Source organism: Corvus hawaiiensis, chromosome 14 (assembly GCF_020740725.1).
Source record: "Corvus hawaiiensis isolate bCorHaw1 chromosome 14, bCorHaw1.pri.cur, whole genome shotgun sequence".
In the NCBI taxonomy this organism is placed as follows: Eukaryota; Metazoa; Chordata; class Aves; order Passeriformes; family Corvidae; genus Corvus; species Corvus hawaiiensis.
The window spans coordinates 15,631,409-15,657,078 of NC_063226.1; the positions used below are offsets into that span (position 1 = coordinate 15,631,409).

Genomic DNA, 25,670 nt, shown 5'->3' on the forward strand with positions numbered 1-25,670 from the left:
CTACCACCACGTCAGCCTCCCTTAAACCCGGGCTTAAGTGAGACTGGAGTAACAATAAATAGGGCCTTGTAGGACTTTTCTACAGGGACATTGCTCCTTCAGTTTATGGGCCACAGAGCAAGAAGTCACACTGTGCCACACCAAAAGTAGCAGTGAAACAAGGAAAAAAAGGAATGGCCTCAGCCTGGGCTGAGGATGGGACAGAGCTGGTGGAGCTGCAGCCAGGCAAGCCCATCACCAGGACTGTACTGGCAGGCACAGAGCTGCTGCTGCAGCAGGACACTGAGCAGACTATGACCCCAGCTGAGCCAGGACTCGCCCAAAAGAAGGGTGTCATTCAGGTCCGAACAAATAAATGCAGTTGTTGTACCGGCCTGACTTCCCTAACAGAGATTTGGAACTGAAGTGATAGAGAGGTGTATCATTTCAATAATATCAGAAAACACTGCTTCATACTATTTTGGTTTTTATAAGTTTTACTATTCTGTTTAAAGCCACATTACTTCACTGGGATCCATAACTGTTCCAGTACAAGCCTGAATTCAGTTGTTCTGATATAGGCACATAGCTTATTTCTCCAGTCTTGAAAGAATGAGCTATGTTGGCATTAAAACCTTTGTACCATTACATGTGAATCTTGGGAGGTTGCGTAATTTAGGACAAAACAAAGCAACTTCTGTGCATAGACAAGCCCTGGCTCCAAACCGTAAAGACATTCTACCAATATTTTGATACTACTAATGAGCAGAAGTTGGATTTGACATCAGTATCTCTGCAATGTAATGCCACTTCCTCCATCATGAGACTTTAATTATGAACTACTCATTTGCTAATTTTAATCTTTAACTCTGAGCTATTTTTGTGTACTTGATGTATGTCTCAAACCAGAAAAATAATTAATACAGATATAGTCTCAATGGCTAAAAGCCAGGAACCATCACATATCTTACTGAAGTTTGCAATTTATAAAAAAAATTTCAAACCAATTTTACTTTTTCCTCTAAATCAAGTAACTGTAGTCCACAGCTTGGAATGATCAGGATAAGTGAGCAGCAAGCAACCACTCCTAAAGCCATTTGCATTTTTCCTATTACCTCTTCCAGAATAATTCTAAAGATTAGGTAGTAAACATGTTTAGCCCAAGAGATACGAATGCCTCCCTTCCACACAAATTTCAACTTTTGGCTTTCTCTGGAGCCTCCTGTCCTCATTAGTGCCTGCTGCGTTTGTCAGGGCTCCATCAGCCGCAGAGCCCCGAGTGCTGTTGTTCTGGCACATCAGTGCCAGGGCTCTGGTCCTCCCTGATGCAGCACTGACACACTGGCTTACTCTGATTAGCACATTACGGGAGAATGATCTATTTTTTTTTTTTTAGTTACAGTTTCTAAAAAACCCAAAATCCAAATGTATTTTTCTGACTGAGTAACTATGGTGAAGGGTTGCAGCCTAGGAAGCTTATAAAAATTACACAAATTCCCAACCAAAACACCACGTTGTCAGACATTCAGTACCAGGGCTTCACACTGCGTACTCTTGAAACTGTCTGCTGCTTCACACAACATCCGTTAGATCTGTGAGAACTGTAAACCCTACATATCAAACTCATGAAGAGCGAGCTGTCTCTTTCAGGCAAACTCCCATTTCCAGAACTAGGGATTAGCCAGCAGTGATCCAGCAAAATAAGGACAGGGGAGCCACCGGCATTCTGCTCAAAAATGAAGGAAGTGACTCCTAACATCTTCTCATGTCTACACCAGAACGTCTCATCCCTCTAGTGAAATCAGCACCGCAGCTTTCACTGCACACAGCAAAATAAACTTCAGCTAATAAATAACCCTGCCCTCCCCGGATGATCCTGCACCCTCCCAGGCAGGTAAGGCATGGGGCATTTTAACACCTTTGATTTCAGGGACATTATCTCCGGGGCCACTCCCCTGCTGAAGGAGACAACTTCATTCAGGAATCAGAGGTAGCTGGCACTTGGATGCCAGTTCTGTCCCCAAAAAGGGACTGACATGCTGGACTTCTCCAAAATCTACCGGACCTGCTCTGCGATGGCCCAGGAGCCTCCTGCCTTCGGGGACTGTGGCACTTCACAAAGGACTAGAGCTCTCCAAAGCGCGTGTGACACCTCACTGATGAATCACACAGGGCTCAGCTCCGACCTGTGCTTCCAGTGCAAGCTACCAAGAACAATCACTTCACAATTTCTTCCACTAAGGACCAAGGCAAGGCATGGAGTTATCATTCACAAATCCATGGCTGAAACATATGAGGGACTTTCAAAGCCTTCTTAATTTCCCACTTATAATATAAACATTCTGTAAAATCAAATGACACAACAACCGTGGTGGGAAGAGTGACTTTTCAATCTGGATTTCAGATGCTATCTTTAGGTTCAAGACTCATTTCGGAGGTTTTTCTCCACGCTCTTTTCAGCCAAACACAATCCTTGAACGACGAAACTTCAAGACAAAACGAGAAGACTGCGATCAGACCCATTTCAGTCTCCAGAAAATCGGTTTTCCCCAAAACCAAATCACCGCAGCTCTCAGCTGCGCTCAGCCCGTGGCTACTCCCGAGCCGCTCCATGCGCCCGGGTCCGTGGGCGCTGAGGGACAGGGATGTCGATGCCCAGCCTCGGCGTGCGCCGCGCTCCTGCATCCCTGTCCCGGCGTCCCCTTCCCGCCTGCCGTCTACGGCCAGAGACCCCCGGACATCCTGCGCTGCGTCCTGTGCCCATCCTGACCGAACACGGATTTTTTAAGCAAAAAATCAGAAGACTTGCGGCTGTCAGTTTTCCTTTTCAGAACTTACCTGGGACCGTCCTGGCAGTGTCCGACGAGGGCAGCGCGGAGCGGCGAGTGCCGCGTACCGGCCCTGCAGCGGGGGCTTTACCCGGGCTGCCCCGCTCCCCGCCGGCTGCAAGTGCGGGGACCGCCCCTCTCCCCCCGGCAGGGTTCGCGGTCCCCGCGGGCGTACGTACCGTCTAGGAGGATGCGCGTCCCGGAGCCGCTCTCAGTGCCATGCCCAGCCCCGGCGTGGTGCCCCCCCGGCGACAGGGGTTACCGCTCGCCGCAGGGTCCCGCTGCCCGGCGGTGACATGGCATGAGCGCGGGCAGGGCGGGGGGCAGTGCCGGCGATGCGCGGCGCGGCGCGGGGGTGGGCGCACGGGGGGCGCGGGCTGCGGGCAGCCGCGGCGGGACTTGTGAAACTCGGCTGTGGCGGCGGCCGGTTGTGTAACGCGGCGGGCTGGGCCCGGCCCCCCGGCACTGCACAGGCGCGCTGCTCCCCCGCCCCGCCGCCGCCGGCACTCGCGGGCAGAGCGCGGGCAGAGCGCGGGCGCGGGGCGGAGCGCACGGGAGGAGCGCGCAGGGAGGAGCGCACCTCCGCGGGCGCGGGGCCCGGGCGGGGCCGTGCAGGTGGCGCGGGCAGCGGCGGTGCTGTGCGCCGAGAGGAGCCGGTGGGAAGTAGGTCACCGCCGCCGATCCGCGGGCACCGGCCGCCGGGTGGCCTCGGCCGCGAAGTTCTGCCGGGACCGGCTCATCCTCCCTCCGTGCGCAGCTGTCGCCGGGCGCTGCGCGCAGCAGAGCGAGGCCCGGCCCCGGCCGCCCCGACGGGTCCCGCGGCCGCTCTGCGCTCCCCGCGAGGCGCGCGGCACCGATTCCCTGCGCGGCACGAGCTGTGCCCTGACGGGATTAGTCATCCCGTACCGTGAGTCACCCATTGAACATTTGCCGCTTCCTTCCTCATCGTTTTTTTGGGGTTTTTTTGATTCCCTTTCTCCACTGTAACTATTTACCCTCCTCTCCAAGGACGGCGGGCAGCTCCTTTCCCCTTCCCGCGACTATAGCCGTGCCCAGCTGCGGGCGCGGAGCCGCAGCCGCCGGCAGGAGCAGCGGGTCCCGCCGACCCTGCCGCGGTGCCGCCGGACAGTCGGGCTGGGGTCGCTGCTCAGTCGTACCATGTGTTCCTGCCCATCGCCAGAGTTTGGTTTATGCTCGTCTTGCATCTGGAAGCAGTAGGTGCCAAAGCTGGGGCATCAAGGCTGTTCTGAAGTCCCTTCCTCTTCTCAAGACACTGCCAGGAGGGGACCAGTGCTACGGTGGGAAGCCACTGGTTGATGCCACAGTTGGAGCGACTTGGGGGAACATCGCTGGGTCCCTGACTCCGGTCCCGGGCTGCTCCAAGCAGCTTCCAAAACTGAGTGCACTCTCTTACCAACAAGTTAATTTTTTTGGGTGCTCCCCCCCCCCCAGTTCAGCTCCTCTTGGAAAACTGCTCCTTAACCTATGCAGTGCTGGGAGGTCTGCTTCCTCTGGGAGCACCTTACTGCATAGTAGCCCTTTCCCACAGCTGGCATCCTCACCGCTGGCTTTCTTTGCTCAGCCAAAATTCCTGTTCCTCTCCCAGCCCTCGTTCTGCTGGAGGAAAGGGGCAGGCACGCAGGCCGCCTGCACGGCCCCATCCCCACACGTGCCAGTGCCCCAAAGCACAGTACGGGGGACAAAAGCAGAACCACAAAGGGGACAGTGGACAAAAGACTTTGCTATGAGGTTTTTAATATAAACCTGATGCCAGTGAGGAAAGGGAAGTGACGTTGTTACAGCAATAACCCTGAGGAACATCAGCTGTTATTGATGAGGACAAGTAAAAGGGCACCTTTGCACGCCGTTAATATTTCTTATTTGCTTTCTTATCGGAGGCAAAGAAAGTAGCGTGGTTGTGCTGCCTGCCACAAATAGCAAACCTCTTTTTCTCACTTAGAGTGGGTTTTTGAGGCATGGCCTCATCATGTGAAACACAGCAACCCTTCCCTCATTCATGTGGTAAAAATCTTTCCTGCTCAGTGTCAGGTGAGATACAAATAGGTATCAAATGCAGTGTTTCTCTCCACTTTTACTCGGGTTAAGGTGTCTCTGCAGCCTGCAGTGCAGCCCTGTCACAACAGTGACCAGCACCGAGGGGATGCCACTGCCTCCCTACACGGGCATGGAGATACACATTTGGGGAAGTAGGTGAGGAATGATGAGAACACGAACTCTGTGACTGAGGCACTTTAAGATTAAGCACCCGCAGACGGATGGGTGGGAAGTGCAGGCAGGCAGGATGTGGCCCCAAAGAGGTTGGGGTAGGTTTCCCCTCAAGGTACAAGTGCCACAGCCATTGCCCTGAGTTGTGCTGGCAGCTGGCCAGGGGTGCTAGCACTGCTGGGACAATTCCATGGCCACCCCCTATCCCACAGGCCTGGCAGGCACAGGAAACAGCATCAATACTGCCTTCTAATAAAGCAAACCGTTCAGAAATACCACTTTACCTGATAAAAAACATTATTTGCTGACCAGAAATCATGTTTTATATGAAGTTTATATGATTTATATTAATCAACTCTCCTGCAGCCCCTGGCAGGTAGAGCCAGCAGGCTTGGCACATACAGGGGCCCTTCCTCCTGGAGCAATGGTGAAGGAATCTTCATATCAATTAATTTATTTATCTCATTTAGAATAACACACTTTCCACCAAGATCTTTCCAAAAGTTAAGAAAGAACAGGGAAACAGACATTTCTGCCACCACAGAATTCACACATTGTTCAGCAAGTTGTGGTGTTGGGCAGCTTTGGCTGTGCTCAGCAATAGTTGGCATAGCCTCAAATTTGTTTATATTGTTAGTTTTTGACAGTGTTGCATTGCAAAGACATCCCAGCAGCAATAAAACCGAGAGAGAGCTGGTTTTGGTCAGAAAATACGAACATCAAAGAAAAAAATTTTTCTCTGTTGTTCTCATATATATTCTTGCATGTTTTTATATATATTCCTGTGTGTGAGTAGAAGTATATCTATATTGTATCTATGTGTATATTTATATAAAAATACATACATACATGTATATACAAATTATATATATGTATATAAAACCCAGCCTGTCCCTGCTGCACTCGCCCAGTGGACTGGGGAATCCTGCAGCCTGACAGGCACCACTAAAGAGCAACATAATTAAATGAAGAACTAGAAGGACACCTTGGGCTGTATTTTGGAAGATCACACTCGAATTTACCATCTATTATCCCGAGCAAAGGGTTGTCCAAACTAGCTTTTAAATTACACACTGCAAAAACTCCTACCCAGGAAATGCTCGCATTGCTCAGTGCTAAGTCAATAACCAGTCCCGGTTCAGGATCAGGCACCTCAGCCTTGTCTCCCTCCACTCCCTTCTGAGTGTGCCCAGAAATTCAACGTGATGTTTTTCCCTTTTCACACAGTAGTAACCGTGAGGCTTGGGATCACGCAAACTAAAAGGAAAGAGAGGAGCAGAGATGACAAAGTGGAAAAAGCACCCTTGCCTTGGTCCGAAGTGGCTGTTTCTGCGCAGGTTCCGCGGTGGCTCTGGGATGCGGCAGGGAGCGGAGAGCTGGAGCGGCAGAGCCCACCCAGCGCTCGCCATGGGAGCGTGCGGGCGAGGCCGGCGGGAGCCCCGTTCCCGGCTCTGCCCAAGGCAGGGACACAGTGTTAATTGTGTCAGTGCTATTGCACAACACTGTTGCCTTGACACCGTGTCATGTAAAGATTTTAAACTGCCTCTTTATTAGTCATCCTCTATTCATTTTAATTGTGCCTGATAAGCAGGGCCATTTCACCTTTGTGTTCTCTATACGAGCTTATCGAGCGTATTTATGTCGCCCAGAGACTTTCAGTCTCTTCCTGTAGCGTTGGTAGGTGCAGAGGAATGAGGAGGCATTGCCATCACAGCCTGCTGGGGTTCTCACCTGTTTGCTTGCTACCTTTTCAGAGCCCTGCTCTCCTGTGTGACATCTCCACAGGTCCTTGATCCTGGCACCAAAAATGCTCCCACAGAGGCTTAGGTTAATGCATGGGAACCAGTAAGAAGGGATAGGCTGATTGAAACACGCACCTAATTTTTTTTTCAGGATCAAGTGCTGTAGGTGTGTGCTTAACACCACGGGACTCACTTTGATCTTCTCCAAGGACAGAATTTTCTATGGATTAAATTCTTGCCTCTGAATTAGGGTATTGGTTATTTAACAAAATCAAAGCTGGGAGATGAATAACTAATTATTGGATTTAATGCAACGAATATAGAAAAAACTTATGGAATATTTTCGTCTCACTTACTTGCAATATAAAAATACACTGCCCAAGAGTTTGCCTGTGTGAACTCTGTCCCTGCACCTCCTTATCTAGCCTTATCTTTGTGAAGTTTGAAGTTTCACTGAAAATTCCTGGGAATAGCAGTGCATTTTCCCTTCTGGGGTATTATGACCTTCTCCTCATCCCAAACATCCCCTGTGTTTGTGGTGGGAGAAGGAAGGGCCCTTTGGCCAGGGACAATGCTGCCCACCTGTAAGAGCAGTGCAGTCAGGTGACACAGCTGCTTCCCCAGCACCTGGAGCGCTGCAGGGACTGCAGGGACTGTTTGCTTAGAGCACATGTCTGCTTCAGGAAACACCCAACACTTATCAGAGTCCTTCTCCATCTGGAGATGGATCTATTCTCTGGGCTTATTTAGTTTCACCTTAATTTTTCCCATTTAAAAAGACTCAAAGCTAGAATTCAGGTTTGAGGCACAGTCATGTGAGGAGATGGGTGAAATCCCATTCTCAATTAAGTTCAGAAAAAGGAACGGAAACGCCATTAAAGGCAGAAGAAAAACCACATTTACTCCAGTGTGAACAGGATTTCCCCCCTAGCATAAGATCTTGCATCCCTGTGGGCTGAAATGAGCTACTCTCCTACCCAGCATCTTCGAGGGCCACTTGGAATATTTATGCAACTGCTTAGAAGGATTAGGAACATACATGAATGAGTTAATCACCACTTAGGACAAAATTCCATCTAGGCTTTTGAGAACCAACTGGAATATTTTAATTTCCATCATCCAGCACCTTATTTTGTAGAAAATGGTTTAAGATGGTTCTTTTAGAGGCAACAGTAGTACCTAAATTTTGTGTGTATTTAAGGCCCTGTATTTCCTTGTGCTGGAGTAATACCATGGCCAGATAAATGAATGTATTTATTTGAAAAGCTGAGAAGTGCTCAAGTCATATTTTTGGCCCAGAAAAAGCTTAAAGAATACTTTTCATGTGGCTGATCATACTTCCAAAAATAATTATTATTTTTGTAAAGGAAAAAGTGTTCTCTCTTAACTGCAGTAAAATATTCTCTGATAAGTATTCTTGTGATCTGTTATTCTGCCTAATTCAAAGAAGGGAGGGGGGGAAACTTGCACAAACAAGAGCATGGCTGCCTTCTTCTGCCCATATCCTTTCATGAGAGCATACAAGCTAAAGCTAAAGCTCTTTGACCACATTTTAGCTTGATCCCACAGGATAAAGTACCTATGAATTAATTTTCTTTGATGCTTAGTTCATATCTTCTGGAGACTGTGCTGAAGACAAATTCAGACTGCTGCATTTAAATATGGGCTAAGTCACCTCTGATTAAGTTAATCAGCTACCAAGGGGCCTCTTGAACAGGGACATAAAATAGAAACTTAATAATAATTATGTTAAAGGCCCAAATCCCCCTGAATTCAGCAGGCAGAGGATGAATGAGCAGAGGGAGTACCAGGCAACGGCAACAGCTGCAGTATTGCCCATGTAAGAAGCACAGAGGAGGAACAAACAAGTCAGTGCAGAATTACTGTCCATCATCTGCAAGTGCATCCTTCCTAATAAATCACAGTGGTTACTACTTAGCACATTAAATCCACATTGATAACCATGGATATTTCCTATTAATGCTTATGCTGATGCTGAGCTTTATTCCTACGAGCTGGTAACGCTTTAAAGCTTCTCGCTGGTGCTTGTCCATTCTTAGTTACTTGATGCCATACACAGCAGTTGGGAATTGTGCAGGTCAACTATTCCTTCCCTCTTGGGGCTTTACTTAGGGCACATGCAAAGGTAACATCATCATCTCACAGAGTTTTCAACATCTTGGATTAGAGCAGCAACTGCTGACTCCAAGACAAAACCCAATGGGCTCCTGGCCAAACATGGCAGATGGAAAGTTGCCCTTGTCACCTGGACTTCCTACTACAAGCCAGGGTCTGAGAAGACACCCAGGTTTTACATGTGGGTGACAAAGACATGCTTGTTGTGAAGGCTGTGCTGGTACAGGAGCTGCCTCTGTCCATACCTCCCCGTCTGTCTCCCAGCTACTGCCATCCTCCTCCTCTGTTTTGCCTGGATTGGGCTGTGGCCAGAGGGCTCCCAGATATACCCTAATCTCCTCCCAAAATTGGGTCGGAAAGTGGCATTAGGATGGCTGTGACTCACAGGCATTTGCAGCAGCCCCACTCGCCCCCTGCGCAGCCTTGCTGGTGGGAAAACCTTCCCTCTGCAGAACCACCTGCAGTGGGGTGCTGAGAGAAGCTACTGCTGATTTCACTTTGTAAGGAAAGCAGAATCTTCCTTTTCATGACCAAGTGACCTGAGTGGCCCTTTCCCAGCTCTGTACAAGAAGACATTAAAATCAAGACTATTGAAGATGGATAAGGATGCAGCAGGAAGCAGACAGGGCATTTGTGTTGAGAAGATGGTGGGGTTGACACTTCTACCACACCCTGATTGGCAAAGACTGAGAAAACTATGCAAATCCATCTGTGTATGTAGCTGACACCATGCAAACTTGCTCACCTCAAACAACCACTGTGGAAAGACCAGGCATAGTCTGACAGTCGGATTATAAATGTCAAGCAGTGGCATTTTAAGCTCAAACTGTGCCGGTGGTTCTTTAGAAGAACTAAGCAGCCTGAGGGTCTTGAGGGACCAATGACAACACAACCACTGACAACACTGGAAAGGACAGAAGCCTGGAGCACAGGCCCCAGGGCAGAACTCTCCAAACACCTCCCTTAATGGTCTTTCAGGATACACAGAAAAGGTGTGTCCTTCATCCCAGGTGCACCAAAGTTAACAGGGTTCTTGGGTAATTTCCACTGTTTTCCTTCTGCCTTTTTTAAAAACACAGAAACTTTCTAGATAATTTCATCAATGCATAAAACAGGTGGACTGATATTCAATAGAGAATTTGCCCAGGGAGCAGGATGGACATGGACTGAAAGCCTCACATGCTGCTGAGGCTGTGCCACTCTGCTCATACCCAAACAAAAGCAAGTTAAATTGCAAGTCTATGAGATTTTAGAACTGTGTTTTACCCCAAAATGATATTGAAATGTGCCAAAGTTATTCAGAACTGCATGGGATGTTACTGCACTCTCTACTCACAGAAAAGCACATGGTTTTTCCGGGCACAGGGGAGGTGCTGAACACCATCAGTGAATTGATTATTATACTGGAAACGAGTATTATGTGACAGATTTTGTCTACAAGCAGTGTTGCAAAAAGTCATCCCTAATAAGAGGAAATGAACCTCTGAATAACCTGGGGAAATCAGGTTCCATTATGCAGCTCTAAATGATGGCATTTTTGTGTGTCTGTAGAAGATGAGTATATGAGACAGTTGGAATTTCCTCATCCAAATGGAAATATCAAGATCAGTTTTGGTCAGGGCTTGTGAATGAGAAGCTGGGATTGGAGAGGGGAGCTCTCTAGTGAACATGTTTTCATGAAACTCAGGAAGTGTTTTGCAGAAGTAAGACCTGTGAAAAATGGATTGCATTTTTGGTCTTTGGACTTGGCTTTTTACTTGGCCCAGATATGGTGGTGATCATGTGGGCAGTTATGTACTGCCACACTTCTCATCCTGACCCCAAACCTTCACTGCACCCCAACTGTCTTAGAAACAGTTTCTGGTTCTGTCCTCATTAAGAAACCCCCTCTTACGTCTTATTCCGGGAGAGCATCCATCTTGTCTGGCAAGCCAAGCAGCACCTTCCCAGCACATTTGCAGGCAGCCAGATGAGCCTGATGAGGTTTGTGGTGTGGGTGTGGGTTATTTTAGATTTTGGGTTTGGTGGGGGTTTTGTTTGTTTTTGGTGGGTTTTTTTGTTTGTTTGTTTTTGTTTGGTTTTTGTTGTCCTGTTTGTTTTGGTTTTTTCTTTGTTTTTGTTTTTCTTTGTTTTTGGTTTTTTTTAAATTTCAGCACAGTATGCAAACAATATAGTTCTGCAGAAAAGAGCCTGATGGCTCTCAGAGCACTGCAAACCACTTTTAGGAAAATGCTAGCTTACAACAAATTTCTTTTCAATAAAGCAAAAGGCTTCCTTCTTTGGACCATCATTGCTGTCATAGTGACATCTAGTTTCCCTGAGTTTTCATCCTTCCCTTGTCCATTTAATACATCTGCCTGCCCTTAACCCTGGTGGTGGTGCTAGTTTGCAGAATAAGTCATTTCAACTGAGGAAAAACAACATCAAGAGACTCCAAAAATAAATTTTTAAAAGTGCATTGTTTCTTCTAGAGCTTCAGTCCTTTCAGTGGCAGCGCTTTGGGTGACCTGCATTAGACAGCACTTGCACAGAGCACTACAAAAGCAGCACTCACTGTGGGTTTGCTGCCCTGTCATCATCTCCCTCAGTGAATTCAGACACCATGCAGTACCACATACCCGGCACAGATAGTGTCACTAGCACAGCAACTGGTGGGTGAATCATAATGAAACCATGAAGAGGAAACCTGTCACACGCTGAAGGAAACACTTGCTTTTCAGTGGAGTGTTTCATCTCCATAAGAGGGCTGAAGCAAAGGATGCTGATGAGAGAATTAACTCGTGCCCTGGTCACTAAATGTAGCTTTTTATGCAGTTATTTACTGCATAAAAAATTGATGGTCCTGTTGCCATGGGAAATATGAATACTTGCCATGACAACTGCAGCAGAGTGTAGCACATAATCCACTTCACACAGAGCATCTTCCAAAGGAACCACTCCCATTCATACATCCTACAAAACTCTGTGTCCTTGAGAGCAATTCAGTGTGTGTTTTTCAGGCACAGTGGTTAATTCTTCTGCACTTTCCTTGTGGAATATTTCCTTGTGTCTAATACTATTTGTTACTTGGTTCTTACATACCCTTTTCAGTAATACATCTGAAAGCACTTTGCAAAGGTAATCTCTACAAAAAACTTCTCTGTTTATTTTCCAGATGAGCAATTCAGGCAAAAAAAATTCACATGAGTCCCCACAGAGCAGTAGGATCAGGACTGGTGTTTGCACCCACATCACTCGGGCCAGTGACAGGAGCATGGCTCTCACTGCAAAAAGGTGGGATGAACTCTGAAGCCAAAATCTGCACCATCAGGGCAGAACAGCTGCTGGGGAAAACTTCAGTGATCCCAGTGCATCTGTACCTCCGATTAGACAGGAAAAACATGCCACAGTGATCTCCTTGACCCCTGGTTTGGGGTGCAGCTGGGTGGCTGCATGACTGCTGGACACTGTAGGCAGTCTGGGCATGGAGGGCAATCCCTGTGCCAGCCAGACCTCTGCAGAGAAAGGATTGCACTCCCTGTGGCATTTTGTTCCAGAAGATGCTTCTGAAAACATCTTTCCCCATTCACATAGAGGAGCTGTGCATGCTGCTGCTGATCAGAGCTGTGCACATTAAAATAGAGCACACGCTGTCTTTGCTGTGTTCATCCTGGTCAACCTGCAGCTCCAAGCACCCTGCAAGCCTGCACTGCCCTTTGGCAGATGGCCTTCCTCATGCCAAACCTCGTGCTGCTCCCCAACAGGCACAGCCAGTGACACAGGGCGAGCAAATGCCACCAGTTTGGGTGGCCAGGTTGTACTTATTTTATCCTAAGAACTCATTGAAGCCCTGCCATGCCCGGTCCACTTGTGGAGCATGGAGTTTTCTAAAGTTAGGTGCCTTAATATAATTTCTGGAGGGGAAAAAAAAAAGAAAACAACAAATTGTGATCAAGAGTTATGAGTAACCTGGAACACCAAGAATGTGCTTGGAGTAAATATGTGACTGAGAAAACCATTACCAACCCAGACAATAATTATTCTGGCTATTTACCTCTTAATCTTGCCAGACATGTTCAAAAGTGCATAATAAGTGACATCTCTCCTTTATCACAAAATTTAGCCTAGAGGGAAACTCTCTCTCTTTGAGTTACCGATGTTAACGATGTTGCTTTTGGCTTTGGATCTATTTCCCTACTTTAAAAAACAGCATTGACAACTTTTTTCCACTGTTTAATTTGCGTAGTCACAGTAATTAAATATGAATCTTCAAGTATTGCTTGACATGTTGTAGATTTATCATCAGTGAAACAGTCTTCTGCCCATTTCCATAATTATTGCTGTTCAGAACAAAATGGTTATGCGCTGAAAGACTGACAATTTTCTCCTTTTAGTTAAGTTCTCAGTTGTTTGCCCTTTTGGCAGTGCTGCATAGAAGTTTCATTCCATAATTAAATTAATTTCCCCTTGCATATGGAGGCAATAGTTTCCTTTCCTTTTTTTTTTTTTTTTTTTTTTTGTATTTTACTTTAAATTGTTTCTTAAGATGTGGACTCCAATATGTTCTGCAAGGAGCCAACATATCCTGTAACAGCATCTTGGAAAACACTGCTCTTATGTGGCCCTGAATGAGTAACAGGACCATATAAATCACCTGGATATTTCAGTTGAATATGGTGGCCTTGATGGCCAAGACAGTTTTGCCTGATTGGTGTCTTTAACCCTTCCTGCTTGTGGGGGTGGTAAATTTTGCAAAGAATTAACAGTGACTTCAGGCCTTTGTTCAGATTGAAGGGTTGGGTTTTTTCCACCTCTATGCTGAGCACTTGTACATAACGACTGCCTGTCATTATGTACCCCCATAAACCCTGGCGGAGCAGCCTGTGTGATTTCCATGCCTCAGAAAGTGCTGGGCAAAGTGCTCTCCATCCTAACTCCCCAAGCAGGTGGCTGACTAAATGTTACCTGTCCATCAGTCATGTTGTTACACAAGCTATTCTCAGAGTCTCAGCCTAACTGTACATGCGTTTGTATCTGCTCAGAAACCCTTCTGGCTGTCCTCTCCTCAGTAAATAAATATGTAACTTCTTGTGAACAAAGTCTTATCAGATTGAAGAAGCCTCTTAAGAATGGCTGAGGTATGAGAACTAGTACAATAAGCTGCAGACGGGTTGAAATACTTAAAATGATAAGAAGCCCCAATGATTTTTTTCACTAAAAATCAGTATTTCATTCTAGGGGCCAGGTTACCCTTTCATCTATAAAGGTGAGAAAGGAACAGGCTGTTCTTGTTGCATGTGCCTTTCATAAACCCTCAGCAAGCACAGCTCTCTGTGTCTCACCACCCTGCGGTTTCTGGGTGCTCCCAAGTGGGCCCTGCGTGGGCACTGCAGTCACTCCTCAATGCATCTGGTGATGGTGCTGAGAGCCCAGGGGCCTCCAGTGATGGGACCAAAGGAGATTAAAAACATGACCTTTACATTAGGAGAGAGCAAGGAGTTTCTCCCAGCCATGATTAAACCCAAGCTTTTCACTTCCTGCCTGTGTATGCCTGGAACTCACTGCTGGTGCAAAAGCCATCCTGATTCATCCAGGCCTGCAGCTCCTCCCCTCCTGGTGGAAAGATGCAGCACGTGGTCTCATGCAGCTCCTGCACTTCTCATCACATGTCTCAGGGTTTCATCACAGCCCCTAAGAGCTAGAAGAGCATTTCTTCATTTCACAGGAGCCAGATCAGTCCTCTTTGAAGAGCAGCTTTCATCACAGATTAGTGACTGTGAGACTACAGCTTTGGGGGTTTTTTTTCATCTTCATACTCAGTACAGGTTAGAGTTACGGCTGGTGGTGAAGATGGGCAAACTTCAACTTTTCAACAGGTTTCATCTAAAAGAAAGACTTACAGTTTGAAGAACTGAACCAATTGACTTTGTAATTTCCTACTAGTCACAGGCAAAACCCATTGTCCATGTGAACATCAGGTGCTTTTGCTATCACTGATCAAAACACACAGGGGCCAGGGAGCAGTGAAATGATTTCTGAGGAACAGCTCCTCCTCCTCCCTCCATGAAGGCCTGGAGATCTCCCTGTGCATGGCCAACATTCAGGTGCACGTTTCTATTTCAGGTCTCAGCTGCTGGAGCTGGCTGGAGCAGTTGACTGGCTTACCTACTGTCTTGCCAGGATCAGGGCTTGAATGCAGGCAAGCTGGCAGTGACCCAACCCAGATAAGTCTAAGGTTGTGCTGACAGGTTGTAGAAGAGAGGGGGCTGGGAGAACTTTTGCTCTCTATGGCAATAACTTGGTTTTTATTGTTCAGATTTCCAGACCCAGAGACCTTAGTGTACTGGCTTCTGCCCATCCATCAATTATAAGAAGAATGAAAGGTCTGAGTTGTATTTTTAGATTAGCTTGGAAGGTATAACCAAGGTTTTCAGCCAGGTGTATGACTGTATTTTATGTGCAATTTAAAATGGGAGCAAGTAGAGCTATATCCTCTGACTGAACAAAAAGACAACAGAAATCTTCAGGCAGAATTCTCTTCTTAGATCTACCTACGCTGCACACAGTGATGGCAAAGAACAGCATCTTCTGTGCCACTTGCAGGGAGAATGCAGCTTGAAAACAGATGCCCAAAGCATGTATCTTAGATTAATATATTTAGCCTAGAAGTGTTTCAGACTGAGAAGTGATCATGGAAAATACATTTTCCTTGCCAGTATTATTTTAGTAAATAAGGAGGAAAATTTTATCCTACTTACTATCATAGATAAACTGGTTAAAGTGGGGACGAAGGAGTAGCTTTGGGTGTGCACTGATAGGAAGTACTGTGACATGCAGTGTACTCAAACTCTTAGATCTTAATTTCTGGTTCAATGGTTAATAAATGAAGCAGAGCTTTCAGTTTTAAGCCTTTTTGGGGGAAAGGAACAGCTAAACTCCAGGAGTTTGAAACCTGCTCAGTTAGTTAAACAGGTAGAATTTTCAGTGAAAATTATCAGGTGCTAATTTTTAGTGAAAGGTGACACATAAAACTTCAGAGGGTTGATTGTTTTGTTTGAAGGAAGTAGGCAAGTGTGTGAAAAATTGCATGTAAAAGAGAGAGAGCTCTGGAGATTTTAGAAGACACATCCTAAGGAGGGAAGGCTCATACCAGCAGATACACTCATGCAAAGTGTTGCCATCAGTGCTGCCAGGACATTGGTGTGTGCCCATCACTTTCTTACATTGCTTCCCATGTACATCACTACTGCTGCCTGCTGTTCCCACCATGCCAAATGGAGGTTTTTCTCAAGAATACACTTCCAGGTGTTGCTACAGCACCACAGGTTTGCAAAGTATGTAGATCATTGCTAATGCACCACCAAAATTAGTCAATATAATTCAATATGGGAAACAACTGGCCTAGTTTGAGAAGTCTAATGGTCTAATGTAGACAGTCTTGAGCAGCCTGTCCCTATCCTTCTCCAAAAGGACAAGTTGAGTCCTAAATTCATCTGATGAGAAGTGACAAAGTGCAGAGGATACTAGAGCAGAGTAAATCAGAGAATCATGGAATGGCTGGGGAGGAAGGGACCTTTGGAGATCACAGAGTCCAACTCTCCTGCTAAAGCAGGTTCACCCAGAGCAGTTTGCACAGGGTGAACCCCAGGAGGGTTTTGAATATCACCACAGAAGGAGACTCCACAACCTCTCTGGGCAGCATAGCATATATTCAGAACAGAACACATGTTTTCTAGTTACTTGATCACTCCATTACAGAATAAAACTAACAGACACAATACAAAAATGCCATGGAGCAGGCAGTGCTATGGCTAGTCAGAACTGTAGGATCTGGCAGAGAAGAAGCATTTAAAAACTAAGCAGGGAAACATCCTTTCCTCCGGTAAAAGAATAGGGTGAGGTTTGGCCTGATAAAATGGGCTGGTTTGGCTTGGCTGGGTCTTTATCTAAATATATTATTATGCCCAAGTGAGCTGGCAATTATATATTCATCACTCATAACATGCATTGCTCAGAAGTTGCTCCCTTCAGTCACTGGGTACCATCCCAAGGGATACTCCACCAGACCCAGCTCAGGAACTTCTGCTGCTTAAGATCCATTCTCAAAGCCAGGAGCCCACCTCTTCTGCAAAACTAGGCCACTTTCACACCAGGAGGACTGGAGCTGCATTTCCTTTCCCTTTGCCAGTGCTCTGGGGATCTCCATCTCCATGTGCCTGATGAGTCAAACTTGCTCCCCAGTTCCACTGAGAAAAATGATTAGGCTGCATGGGGAAATCCTGCCTCCGTGGGGGTCCCTGCTCAGGCCCTGCCTCTGCCACACACAGGTGTGCCTGCCCTGGGGTGGCACTTCCCTTGCTCCATCCCCTGAGCTGGTTCCCAAACCTGGCTTGCTGCAGCTGCCACCTGAGGCCTGTGGCACAGCATCTGCTGTATGCAGAGTGCCAGGGAAGGAAAGGGTTTCCTTCGTGCCAGATAGTCACTTGTTGTTGCAGGCATTTAAGGCACGGTGTGCAGGTGGGGTTTGCAGTGCTTCACCTGTGCCAAAAGGCAGTCGAAGAGTTTGTGTTTGGACAGATCTGTATCTGCACAAAAGACATCACAATGAAACAGCAGGATGAGGGACTATGGGCAAACCGCCACATGAGCCATGAGCCATGAGCCATAAGCAAGTGGCTGCCAGCTTTACATATTACAATATATCACTTGCTGACAGGCAAAACTTCCCTTCCAGGGCCACTTATTCTCTAGGATAAACTCCTGTTCTCCATGAGGATCCTGTAAACACTTCCTGGGTGGGGAAGCAGACATCAGGAAGACAACGATGACACAATATAATGAAAACAATTTAAGGATTGCTTAGTGCAGAGTGAAGGACACAAGAACTCAGCAAGTTTGAAACACTACTGTAATAACAAAGAACACAAGTCAGAGGAGTCTTTTCCTTGTGGTATCACTGCAAAAAACTTCCTGTCTCTCAGATGGCTCTGCTAAGTCAGTTTTGCACTGGGACTAGCCACTGGCAGGATGACAGCCTACACTTTGCTCCTTAATCTTATTGGCACATTTACTTGGCCAGAGTTTAATTAATACTAGATTGATTTATAGCTGCAATCATGAGGGATGTGAAAGTTCTAAGAATGACTTGCAAAGTCGAGATCCATGACATTTCCTCTCATTTTCTGCTGTCCAAAATTTTTTTTGAAGCCTTCAAACATCTCTGACCTCTCTGGGCTGAAATTTGGAGGTAGGATGACTCCATAAATGCATTGGGAAATAATACTTAGTGATGGACAAACCTGAATCAGTTTGTCCTCTCAGCTCCTTTGGGATGTGGGTTAGCCAGCAGAGCCAGAAGTTGTGCAATCCCTGGATTGCCTGGCTGCAGCACTGCCCATGTCCGGCGTGCAGGGAGGTGGCTGTTTGTGCCTGTGTAATGGGGGGAAGTGTCCATTCTGAACCAAATCTAAAAACTCTTTCTCAGCACTCCTAGGACACACGTGGTGATGACTGTGCCTGATGGCTTCAGCTTGGGAAGAGGGCAGGACAAGCTTGGGAAGGAACTGACCCACAAGAGGCCTTGCACCATGTGCAGCGCAACCTGACCCCTCTCTTGTCACCCATTCCCGACTGTGCATGCTGATGTCTGATGGCAGCTGTTTTTTCAATAATAAAGCACATGCAAATAGCCTGCTGAAGGTGGATGAGACTGACGGGGTCCCAAGTACACCAGCCCTATGCACAGAAAAAACTGAAGCTGGTTCTACCAAGAAGCAGAGGTTACAGTCTGAATAATTCATTTAACTACAGCACAACTCTACCGTGACATGGATTTCAAGCCAAAAGTGAGTAATGTTTCAAAGGGCCTTTAATGACAGGGGAACTTGGGTTCTCTCTGTAAATCACAAGGGGCTGCATCCTTCAGAGGGCAGGGATGTACGTGCTTCTCTGGAAAGAAAATTGTTGCTTTTTGGAAATGTCACACATTACTTTTGCTTTTTCAAGCACACTGAGATAAAGCCAGAGAAAGTTAGGAGCTAGGAGGAAAATTATGACTCTGTTGAATAACTGTCTGGCCAATAGGATCTCCATAAACAGTTATTCAGATATGGCCTGTTCACACCTATCACCAACTAATTGCACCATGACTATAAGATCACCAGGACCGTATTGACATGAGAGGAAGTGATTATGAACACAGAGCTTCCTAAGAAGCAAGGACTGTCCCACTTTTCACAATGATGTTGGAGAACAGAAATCTCTGCAGAGCTCTAATGGGCTACAGGGGTGAGCTGACAATAAGCACTCTTTAATTAAGCTCTTTGAGAAAGTCAGGCTCCCACTGGGCTTGTTGTGAGAGCAGCAAAGCTCCTGATTTATAGCAATTCAATGCCCAAGCTTCCTAATACTGATGTAGGACACCAAATCACCAAGACCTCTTCAGTGTAATTAAAGGCAGGATGTGCTCCTGGCTGGCATATCCCAGCTCTGAATGGGAATGCAGTCAGGGGTGTTCCTGGGGTTTGTCCTGTAGCTTGCATGGTCTATGCTATATAATAGGTTGCACTGGTGATGGTAAAAGCTCAGTCAATTAGAAAAGGGGAAGAAGTAGTGATGGGGCAATAATTCAGGATCTTCCAAGTTCTGACCATGCTGCAAACTTGCTCAAAAAATTCTCAAAAAAAAGTTTTGAGAAGCCTGAAGTTTCCCTTTTCCTCTTTTACATCAAGTGGGAAAAAATAATTAAGCCCATTGGCATGCAGGGGTTAATTAGTTACGGCTTGATTTTCAGAAATGCTAAAGAAATTTCAACTCATTCTTGGCACTCTTTATCTTGGAAAAATCAGGCCAAAGAGTGTTATATTTCTTGCAGCATTTCTTTATAAAAGGAATATTGCTCCTATGAGCTAAATCTATCTTGGCCATCCCATCAGGGCTCTAAGCATTGATGCAGCACATGCAATGTCTGCAGTAACTGCTCCCTGAGCTAGTGCTCGAGCATTGGATACGCCACCAGCTTGTGAGGCCCGTGACTGCTGGCCACTCCATGTTGTCCTTATGTGGAGGTACCCAAGGAGGTGCTGCCAGTATCTCTAGCTGGAGCACACTTCAGCTGGCCACCAGCACATTAAAATGTCTGTCTGTCTGCACTTGCAACTGCCCTGCACGTGAGGATCTGGTCTCTGATGAGCCACAATGATCTGTGCAAATTGAATTGATTTGGGAATTTTAACTTCAACTTCCAGATGCTGACTCTCATAATGCCTTTATGTGCTAAATAGGAGGACTCCCTACTCAGAAGTGTTCCTTGTAGGGAATATTAGCACTTTCTAGACTGCAGTCAAGTTGGCCCTAAGCCTTTTCTTTGGCAAGCCCAGCTGGTGGAAGTTGTGGACACTTTACCAACTTCTGCATTTTCCAGTGCCTCTGTCACTCTTGTTCCTCTGCAGACTTTTATCATCCTTCTTGAATTAAAGGAATGCTTGCATGAACAGAAGCAACATCACTTAATATCCCTAACTGTAGTCCTTCTAACGCACTGTGACTATTTAACTGTAACTCTTAAAGTCTTGTTCAGAGTCGTTACTTTCAATCCTGTGAGCCTGCCTTCCCATCTGTTTCTTTTGATGCATGATTCTCAATCAGCCCACACCCATGTGCTTGCCATAGGCCACTATTCCCTTAATATTACCTTACAGGGCTAAATAAAAAAAAAAAAAAAAAGAATTTCAGTTTTCTGCTTTGGTGCAAAAAAACCACAGGAAAGAAAATGCCACCAAGAAAATCTAGGTACAATTACAACCCTCAAGGTCACAACTGTGCTGTGGCCAGTGGGATTCTTTTGTAGGTGAAGTTACTCCCTGTGCAGAGGCCCATCTGAGGCCTTTGTCCCAAAAATTCTTCATAAATCAGTTCCCCGCAGCAGCTAGGTTGCTCTTTTACTCAGGACTGAATTTCAGTCTGTGTGCATATCAGATGAGTAAGATTTGGTTCAGTGACAGAGTCTGAAGGGAAATTTTTTTCAAGCTGTGTGATGTGCAAAAACACCCAACCCATCAAGAAGAAAGACATGAAAAAAACAATAGAGAAACCAAAAGCATAAAGGAGGAATAAAGACATCCTTCGGGATAAGGCAATGGAACACGTGTGGGTGGAAAAGCACACAGGAGAGATATGGAAAGTATTCAAAGAGAAATTACTGTATGCCCAATGGTTATGTGTGCCATTGAGCTATAAATACTTCAAGACTGGAGACAAGGGTAAAATTTATACAAGGAAGTGGAAAAAGTCATCTGATGTAAGGTAAAGCTCTCTAAAAGCATAGGAAAATTGAAAAGATTGAGGTGGAGAATGGAAAGAAAGACCATTTAATGACGTGAAGAGAGCAGGACCAAAACCACATGTACTTCTTCCATGTATGGGTGTGTGTTTACTAAAACCTTACTGTTTGCAACCCTGGTGTCACTGTGAAAGAGGATTTCTGAAGCAGCCACATCACAAAGGCTCAGGCACCCTTCAGAGCCACCCTGGCAACACCTCCTGGTCATCCTGCCTTTCTCCCACTGCTTGCTGGATCCACCACTGCCTCCAGGACCACCTTACATTCGACACTCCTGTGGGTCCTGACTGCTGATTTCTTCTGTGCTTTTCAGCATCCAAGCGGCCCAGTGCCTCCATGTGCCTGAGACCAAGCAGAATTAAAAATCACACCCCCAGTGCCAAGGCTGGCTTTTAGAATCATCATTGCTGACTGCACTCATTTCTGTTTGCCCAGCAGCAAACACCTGTCCATTGACCCTTATAAGCAGGAATTTCATGTCCCCAGGTGATGGATGTGAGTGTGCAAATAAAATGTTGCAAGTCCTGTAACTATCACTACACACTGAGAACCACATACAAGACCTATGCCCAGAGGTGTGAATAACTTCTAACAAGGGTAATCATACATTACCTCAAGGAATTCAGGCTCCCCAGGGGAGGATTCATCTCAACCGAACTGAATTATTTAAGAACTCAGTGCTTACTCCCAGTTAATTGTGCTGACTTGTTTCTAGAAACAGTGGAGGGGGAAAGGCTCCTTCAAAGACTTTGACTCAGAGGCATGAAGATTGCATGCAACTTCTCTTGCCATGGCAGTCTGTTGGGCAAGGCATGGGAGGCTGCCCGGTGACTTCAACCTCATTGCAGGAAATTCTGTTTTCCAGAAATGGTTGTGCTGTTGTAATATTTTGGGGAGATGTGTCAAGAGCCGAGAAGGAACATTTTACAGAAGGGGTTGAAATGTATCTTCAAACCCACTTGGACCTACCACAAGCAGCTGTACACTGAAGCCCTGTGAAAGTTGATCCCAACAAGAGACACTTTCCCATCAGTGTCCCTTCACCACGGGCAAGTACATCCACCCTCTGTTTAGTCATGCAGGCTCTCTTGGTGAGATCAGCCCCCACACAGAAGGAACAAGAGCCACACGTGCAGCCGTGCCCTGCCCTGAGCAGCAGGCAGGCGAAAGCCGAGCTCGGCTGCCCGCTCCCTCCTCTGTCCTACTTGCTTTGCTGTGATTACATAAGCAGCATTTGCCTGGCTCTTCCTTTCTCGTTTCCTTTGCTTGTTTTCTGATTTTTAGGACACTCTTTTGCTCGAGTTACACTGACCTCTTTTGCGAGAGAAGGTACCATATTTTCTGACCAAAGCCTCTTATCTTTAATAACCCGGCACATTTACTGTCCAAGTCAATAGTTAGACTTGGGAATTCTTTTAATTAGAAAAGCAACCAGTCTAATCAATAGTGAAATCTGAAAGCCCCATGTAACAGAGAAGCAGCTATGCAGAAATCTAGACCATCCGCAAGCAAGACAGACACCTACAACAAGTATCACATTCATTTTCTCCTTTTCATTCAGCAGTGGAAAATATGTGAACATATTGCAGGGCATCCAAATGACCCTAAACACAGTCATCTGTGAGAAGTTCTGCTGTAGTTATAGTCAAATAAAAACCCAGCAGCATCATTAAAAAAAACAGGTACCAGTTAACAAATTCCAAAATTCTCCCTCCACTCTGGCCACTGTGATTTAACCATGCAGCTGTGGGAGACTGTCAGCAGCACAGTGGCTTATCTGCCTTGGCTAGTAGCTTATCAAACACAAGCTGAGGGTTTCCTTCTCAGATGTGTGGCACAGGTGGCAGCTGATGCAGTGGCACAGATAGCAAAACTCCCAGCCCAGCCAGCTGGCATGGAGATGGATTTTCTCTTTAAATCATGACATGGCCAGGTTAATTCAAAAGCTATTTTATCCATGATATAAAAGAACTTGTAATGTGGAGGGCAGGGGTGAACAAGGAGACAGAAGACACATAGTGAGGGGACACAGGAGAGAAATGGGTTAAACCAGAAGGTAACAAAATACACAAGGTTCAGCTTGATCCAGGGGTCCCCTCCTTACCCTGCACAGGGACACAGCGTGTGAGGGTACATGGGCTGCTCTCTGTGTGTATCCTAGGTACGTGTTAGGATGCCAGAGGATTGCTGTAAAATCTACTTGTCATGGGCTCCTATGTAAAAAATGTGCTCCCCCAACTTTAAGCTAAGCAGCTCCCAAGCTCCTGACTGGCAAGGCTGAACACCAACCCTGGGGATTTTGCTTGCAAGCCCTTACAGAGGATGACATTGGTTAGTGAGTGCCAAGACCCTTCTGCACCTAGCCCAGAATGATGGTGCTTCTCTGCTCAAACAGAATGGAAGATTAATCAGATGTTAAAAATTACTATTCAAAAGATATTCTGTGACATAAATACCCCGACTGACAGCAGAGCATTCAGCAACATGTCCGAATCCTCTTCCTCTTCATGAGAGGAACAGAAACCGCTTCTCAAACAAATGAGAAAAAGACTTTTGTTTTGCTTTGTTGCAAAGAAGAATCAACTGATGATAGCAGACATTTAAAAAACAACTTCATGCTTAATTATAATCCTTCTGGAGCAACCAGGATGGCTTCAGATTATTTTACATAACTGTGTTAAATCCCCCCTGAGAATTATTTGCCTCCTACACTCCAGGGTGCCTGAGCTTAAAAGATGGCCAGTTATTTAACAGGCTTGTCAGTAGCTTAAAAATGTACCAGCACTTGCTGCAAAACAACAATTGCAAGTGGGTTTATTTCATTATCTTCACAGACCCTCTACAATGGGCAGGAAATTGTTCTTTGATGGTGCATTTTATTTTGAAATGCGTATTGCACCTGTGTATTTAAATTGTAATGAACATAAAACATATATATATGTGTATGTGTATATATATATATGGCCAAAGCTTGGAGTACCCTTTTTGAGCAGTACTTGCAGCAGCAGCCTTGCAAAACTTTACAAGTCAGCTTGCATAAATACAGCATGTTTTTCTTCTGTAATTTGGGAAAGGAAGAAACATCTTATTTTCCTGCATTGCCTTCCTAGAAAAAGAGAAGCCATCTGACTAATGAATAGCCTAGTATTTCGTTGGTGACTTAAAAATGCAGCTGGGAAAGGGAAAGAGGACGTGATTCAGCCCCGGCTGAATGCTGTGATCTTTCCTTCTTAGGTTACATTTATTTGATTTTTGGTGTTTAAGACATGATTTTAACCATAATTCCTTTGTGTTCACATAACATAAATTATGAAGATAAACAACAAAGTGAGGAAAGAACTGAATTCCTGATCATGGACTTTTAAGCCCAGTACTTTCAAGGGAGTTTGCATGCAGACCTTTGTACTCTCAAATATTCCTCACCAGAGGACAAGACAATTTCTGGGTTTGAGCAGGCAGAAGGACAATTTGTGTCTTCTCTCCCTCCTCTGGCCTATCTTTTCTGAGTAGAGACAGGTCTTAAGGCAGGTAGGTAAAAGAATTAAGCAGTATGTGGGCTTCAGCATAGCCCAGGTATTCACTGTCACAGGGACAAGAAATGAGTACACTGGTAACATCTTAATTTTTGTTTCCCTCCAATGGTCTGGCAGCAAAGTATGTCATTTGTTGATCAAATTCTCAGTGAGTTATACAGGGACAAAAGTGCATATTAGCTGCAACCATGAAGATGAAAAAAGTCCCAAGTGAGATGCAGCAGATCTTTCTCAGCTGCTGATAGTAACAACCAACTCAAATGTCCCATAGAGTTGTAAATGGGAGCAGAAGCCATTCCTGAGCATCCCTGTGCCACCTCCAGCACCCTTGGGACTGCACCTATGAAGGCTATAGAAGCCTTTTCTATTATTATTTTTGATGGTTAATCATCTGAGGGCCAGATGAGTGGCATCGTGCTGATGGCAGGCAGCCAGCCCCAAGAGCAGCCTTTGGAGGGACACCTGAACTCTCTGCCAGCATTGACTCCCAGCTCAGGAACCTTTTAATTATAACTATAACCCTGACTTCTTCCAGCAATGGAAGAGCTGTAAGTACTGGAGTTATATCACTGCTGGGCTCAGGGTTAAATCTCATGCTGGGAAATTCAGAGGACTCTCCCCCTGTGCCTCATGGCTCCAGTCCCTTCTGCCAACCACTTGCACTGAGTAGGTGGGACGGGTCAGGGAATGGGAAGAGGATGCACTTTGTGGATTCAGTGTTATGGCCTTCTCTGTGCCCTGGCACTGGATTTTCTGTGTTCATGGCAGGGCAGAAGGGAAAATACAGCCCTGAGCCTGATGACTGTAATTCTTATAACCAGGCACCGATGTGAAACCTTCAGCACTAAAACCAAAACCAAACAAGAGGGTCCATAAGCTGGTCACTAAGCGATAAAACAATCTCCTG

General features: G+C 46.0%; 1 protein-coding gene across 5 annotated transcripts in view; it reads right to left on the bottom strand.

Moving 5' to 3' along the window:
* Positions 1–25,670, bottom strand: part of PASD1 (PAS domain containing repressor 1) — a 102,317-nt gene that overhangs the window by 51,206 nt on the left and 25,441 nt on the right. For 3 of the 5 annotated variants that reach the window (XM_048318883.1, XM_048318884.1, XM_048318879.1), the window contains exon 1: positions 2,987–3,165. The exons of the other annotated variants lie outside the window; for them this stretch is intronic. The gene's annotated coding sequence lies outside the window, so the exon portion shown is untranslated. Of the gene's footprint in view, positions 1–2,986; positions 3,166–25,670 lie in introns of those variants that run through there. 5 annotated transcript variants of the gene reach the window in all.